The following is a 6,201-nucleotide window of genomic DNA, read 5'->3' on the forward strand; positions in this document are numbered from 1 at the left end:
CAACATATCAAATACTGGCCATTCATTTATATACATATAATATATATCATGTGATAAATTGAATTTGAATGGAAATTTACTGGTTTAATTAAAAAAAATTTAATCTTGAGCAAAAATTGTTGCATGAAAGAAATCCCCAAAAGGTCATTCTGTTCATCTGGACAGCTTTTTCAGGGGGTTTGATATGCAAATTGTCATGACCATTGATCAGTGTCTGTTGATCAATGGTCATGACAATTTGCATAATAATGACCAAGGAACTGACATTGCGCAAATGTACTGTTTATAAGGTTGGAGAGACCTGCCGTCAGCTGAGACTGAAGAAGTCACTTGAACGAGTGAAGAAATTTTCTCCCACTGATGAACAGAATTAACTTTGTAGATTTCCTTACCTGGATGATTGAGCATGCATACAGATTAATAAATAAATAAAAACATAATCTCATTCATTTCAGTCTTTAATTCATTTCAACAAATAATCAACACAGGTTTTATGGTAATTAGAATGCTGTAGTTTTGTAGTATTTAGAGGCAGTCCTATGTTACTCAATGATGTGCAGAATCATTTAAAGAATTAGATTACTGAACAGTTACAGTAATTACTCAGTAATGTGATTCAGACCACATAAATACGAAGGATGCAGGATAAACTACGTAGCAATGAAAGTTTATCTGCTTATAAATTCAGATCATTGCAGCTTTTATCTCTAAAAAAAATGTCAGGATATTCAGTTCCTGGGGTTGCAGAGTTCACAGGATACTGCTGTGTAGCATCTTTTTGTCTATAATGCCTCCCTGAGGGTAAAAGCTCAAAGTGCAGGTAGTTATCATTCACAACTCAGGGAGGTTTCCCCTTTAGGTTTAAATTCACCAGCTGAGACCACATCTTACTTTTAGCTCTGACAGCATTGTGAGTAGATTATTGCAGATGGCTTGGGCATGAATTGAGGCTGCTTTGTTGCAAATATGGGGAAGGAGCGACAGAAGAAGAGATCAGAAGAAATTCTGATGAGAGGGGGGAACCTGAATAAGGTAGCGATGGGGCTGGACTGAACATAAGCTCTGGTGGTGAAGCATGCTGGGAGTTTCGAGGCTTGAGGTAATGGGCCTGCCAGATCAGCTTGAGTTTATCATAAAAGCAGGAGATGGAGAGGGGGTTGACTTACTGTTTGTTTATTTCATTTGAACTGAACTGCTGTAACATGAATCCAGTTGAATTTCCACCTCAGCATGCATTCAAGTTGTACAGAGTCTTGCTAATGATCTACTAATTTTATTCAGGTGTGTTCAGGGATGCATGTAAAAGTTTCAGGACACCGGCCCTCGAGGACCGGAGTGTGACAACTGTGACAGATGATGCTGGTGAGAGCACATGAGAAATGAAGGGAGCATCTTGAGGAATTATGAGGGGAAGGATTTGGAACCAGTGGTTTGGGAGGATGAACTGCTGTTAAGTCAAATTGTTAAATGTGTCATTGTGGTGTTTAAATTTGTAAAGCCTTAGTTCACGCAGTAGGATCAAAGCCATTCCTTTGTCTTTGACCACCTCTCCAGCCACTCTGTGCTGGGGGAGGTTTTATTGTAGATGCATCCTATCTGAACGATCTGTTTCTTCTGTTGTAAGCTTCCTGCTTTTATGACCCTTTTGGTGAGCAGGAGGTCACACAAACGCACCCCCATGACACACACGCATACACGTGCACACACATACACACACATAGTGCCTTGTCTTTGTAACCAAGGGGTTTTTTATGTAGGGTGGTGCTTACTTGTGTTGTATTGTGTGAACTGTAACTGTAATGGGAATAAAAGGCTACGAGGACAGCTGCTCGTTCAAGGATTTGGGCTAGAGACAGGTGATGAGCATTGCTCCACTGCCTGGTTTTGACCAAAGCTTCCCTCGTTAGTGAGTTAAAGACCGGTTGAAGATGTTCTGTCTTAATTTCGCTCATCATGAGGAATAAATCTCTAAACTAGCGGGGTTTGTGGAAACACAGACTCAGCAACTGCTGTAGCAAAGAGAGGCATGAATAGCATTTGACTGAAAAAAAAGGCCTGAGCTGTAAACTTGGCCACATGTTACTGAGAGCTGCTCTGACTGTCCGGTGCCACAAAGGTTAGCTGCTGCTTTTTGTCAAGAAGGGAGCAGTAACAGAGAAACTGGCACCCTGGTGTAGTAATGAAACTACAATGAAACTAACTCAAACTAAACTGAATTTTAAAAAAAAAGTCTGATGGATTCATAATAGATGATATAGCAATTCTTAAAAAAAGGACTTTTATCAGTAGGTCATGAGCCCATAACTAGGATCGTTTCTATTCAGAAGCTTTGGCTGCAATAGCTGCTGTTTTCAATCTTTGTTTTTATCTCTTCATATTTACATAGTTTGATTTTCTTTGTTTTTCGTGTGAAAGCTCTCTTAGCTAGATTGGGAAGCCTTGGGTTGGTCATTGAGTTGATAACCACTTTTGTGCCACCACTTACACAGATTACACATAATGGGGTAACTTAACCCAGATGTGTAAAGATATTATGTGTTGTGAGGCAACAGTGCTAACCACCGTACTGCGCTGCATACAGACGAGTGAGGGGAAATGTAAACAGCATGCACTGCAGAGCTGGAGAAGCTGGCACCTTCAAGATGAAAAGGTATTAAGCAAACCCGTGTGGTTTTAATGCCATTTCCTCCTTGCACAATAAGATGTAGAGTATGTGAACATAAAACGCCTCCCTCCCGTCTCTGTATCTGCACCATCTTCACAGCTAAATACTTTGTTATTTTCATGTATTCTGAAAGAATAGAGGGAACAATTTATGTGTGAATTTTAGTGTAAATATTCAGCATGTCCTGGTACTGGGTGAAATCTGTTATGTCAAATAATGCCTGCATCCTCCCAGTATACACAACGTGGCCTTTGCTGTCTGCAGTTCTGTTTTAGAGACCCATAAGAGCCATTTGAGAAGTTTAGTTACAGATTTCAGCTAACTGTGCTTTGTATTTTTTGTTCCGCCCTTTTCCTACTTACAAATTTGTTTTATTGTCAACTTGCTTCTGACTTTCACTTTCACTAACTCTTTAGGTTTATGCACTGAATAGTAGGAAATACTAGGAAAAAATTAGGAAACATTTTTAGATTGTGGTCCACTGAAAACTGACAGACCCACCTCAGCGACGCTGATGGGATGAGACCATCCTCAGTCATGTTGTAGCTTAACAGAAAATTAAAGCTTAGATACAGTTAAAGTGATGTAATCTATCTCAAGTCACCTCACTATTTTTCAGGATATTACTAGAAAATAAAAGGTGAAGGTCTGTGAACCTCTTAAGCCCCAACGCTCCCTGATACGGGTGCAAAAGGCAGGAGATCAGGTAGGCTTGGGGCATTAACCTGAAATTTATTGTGCTGACACACAAGAACAAGGTTTGGAATTCACTGATGGTCTTTTTAACATCCATGTTTGTTATTGTTTTTCGATCTGGAGGCTATTAAGGCTTAAACTTTAGCGTCAGACTTCACAACAACAGTTGCCTCAAGGCGCTTTATATTGTACAGTAGATCGTACAATAATACATCCAAAGATTTCGGTTTTGGTGAGTAAGGTATTAATATTTTATTAGATTGTTTCTGCACTGATGAACAGCTTGTTACCTAAGTCTTCTATCATTAGTTTGTAGCTTAGTACTGTAAAATGGTCACTTCCGGTTAAAATAAAAACAAAAAACAAAGAAATAACAAACAACTGGCAGTCACACCTGCTCTTAAATTAAGACCTGATAATGCCAAATCTAGCTGATTGTACAGTGAGCACATCCATCATTTAAATTAGTGTATAAAACATTAAACTAAAGGAAGCACAGGCATGATCACGAAGGAAAATTGTAGCAAAACTCTAATTTAATAGACAACAAGAAAACGTTTAAAGATTGAGATTTTATACATTAACAATAACTCAATGAAATGCAAATATGCTTTAAGAAAAAAAAACAGGAAATCCACGGTTTCCTGTGCATATATGCTTCGAAGGTATATACTGTTGCTCTGAGCAGATGCAAGATGCAAACCTCAGCCACTTTACATAATCTGCTACACTGACTGCTGTTTTGGGTCATCTCCATGAACAAATATCAAGCCCATCTACTGCAGCCTTTGCCAGTTGTCCCATGATGAACAGCAGAGTACACCCTGGGCAGGTCTCCAGTGTATTACAGGGCTAACACAGGGAGACAGACAACCTTCATTCATGCTCACATCACAACTGCAGGAAATACATGAATTGCATGTCTCTGGTCTGCGGTAGGAAGCCAGAATCCACAGAGAGAACCTGCAGGGAACAGGGAGAACATGCAAAACCAGCCCATAGATTCAACCTTAGGACCTTCTTGCTGTGAGGCAACAGTGCTAACCACTGCACCACCATGTAACCCCATTTTATCCATAATTCAAATAATAGTAATAAGAATGGTAAAATGTATTACATATGTAATAATTTTAAGTTATTTTCATTTTTTTATCATTGTATTTAAAAATAAAAAAAAACAATATTATTCTGATGATCAGAAATGTTGCACAGAGAGCTGATTTTTCAAGAATACCTCTAAGCCCTCCCCTTTTCAGAAGAGCTTTCTACATTGTACAGTTTGATTTTCTCTTCTTTTTTTTTCAAAAAGGAAATGCTTGTGGTCTTCTTGATGCATCTTTACATTTCAAGCTGCAGCTCTCATCAGAAGTAAACTGTTGTCCAAAGATGAAGGACTTCCTGACAAATTTTCCCTTTCGGGAACTCAGCATCTTTGTCACCATCGTTGGCAGCTTTACTTACAATCTTTTGCTTGAGAGAGATATGGCGTGCACCTGCAAACAAGGAACTCCTGACTGTGGCATATACATGGCTCTGCCAACTTGTATTATCTTCATCTTAATACTTTGGACAGACAAGAAATTTAAGACAGCCTGCAAGTTTACGTTCGCGTGTAGATGTGAAAGTTCAAAAAAAGATGGTGACTCACCGTCACCATCACCTGCTGCTGTTGCATCACAGGAGCAGGAGCAACGGCAGGAGCAGACTAAATGCTGTAGGACAGAGTTATGTGGAGTTCTTCTCACTCGTATTCTCAAAGCAGGCTGTGTTGGTCTGCTGTGGGTCGTTTCTGTGCTCATGGATGGAGACTGGTATGTTTGCTGTAATCTAGAAAAGTCTAATAATCGGACAAACTTAGCATGCAAAGACAAACAAAACATCACAGCTGAGGAAAATATAATCATCATTGAAATGAAAAATTACTCAAGGGTGAGTAGTTCTTACCTTATTTTCAGGTTGTACATTGTTCTTATTCTGACCGATCAGCCTGTTGTCTTCACGATTCCTTTTCAGAACATTGGCTTCGTTCTGCTCTTTGGCATCATTTTTCTGGCAGCCCTGATGTCACTGTTCGACTGGAAGAGATGCTGTGAATGCTGCTGTAGCAGAAGAATTGTATTTGACACAGTGATCTTGGAGGAGGGAGAATATTTACTGAAAGAGATTCTCACAAAAGCAGCAAAAGAAGAGCTAACCAGAACAATCTTTAACCAAATAAGTGAAACTCAAAAGGACTGGATAGAATGTCTCGACGCAGCTGCAAACATGGTTGAAAAGTCAAGTGAACCAAAACTTTCGAAAAAACAAGAACAACTAAAAGATGAGCTACAGATGCGGCCGCAGGAGATGCTACCACCACCGAATCCAAAGCTTTGTCTACATCAACATATGCAGCGCTGATTGATTTTATTTTGTGAAATGCTGAATCATGGTGCAGTTTCCTGAAATCAAAATTTCAAAGTCCAGCTAAAAGTATATCTTGTTTTTACAGATTCATTTCATTTTTACTATACAGTTTAACATTTTTAACATTTTATATGAACTACGCCGGGCAGCTTTTTACCTCTCTCTTCCTCTTTTTTTGTTTCTTTGCTGTATGTTTTCTTTTTTTTTACATTGTTGTATATTACATTGTATTTTGGCAAATACGGCTGCAAATATATAATAATTGTTGCAAGAAGACAAAACATTATTTCTGTCAATCTTCCTGTCTGTTACTGCGATAAAGGTGCGTGATGATGAAATATTCATAGGATGTGATATCAATACACGGTCAAATACGCTTGCAAGTTTATTATATCGCTATTGTCAGAGTCGCTGTACACTACAAGTTGTGACTA

The sequence above is a fragment of the Mchenga conophoros genome, linkage group LG20 (assembly GCF_057382185.1).
Source record: "Mchenga conophoros isolate Kocher_MC1m ecotype Shallow Benthic linkage group LG20, M_conophoros_male_GT1.1, whole genome shotgun sequence".
NCBI lineage: Eukaryota > Metazoa > Chordata > Actinopteri > Cichliformes > Cichlidae > Mchenga > Mchenga conophoros.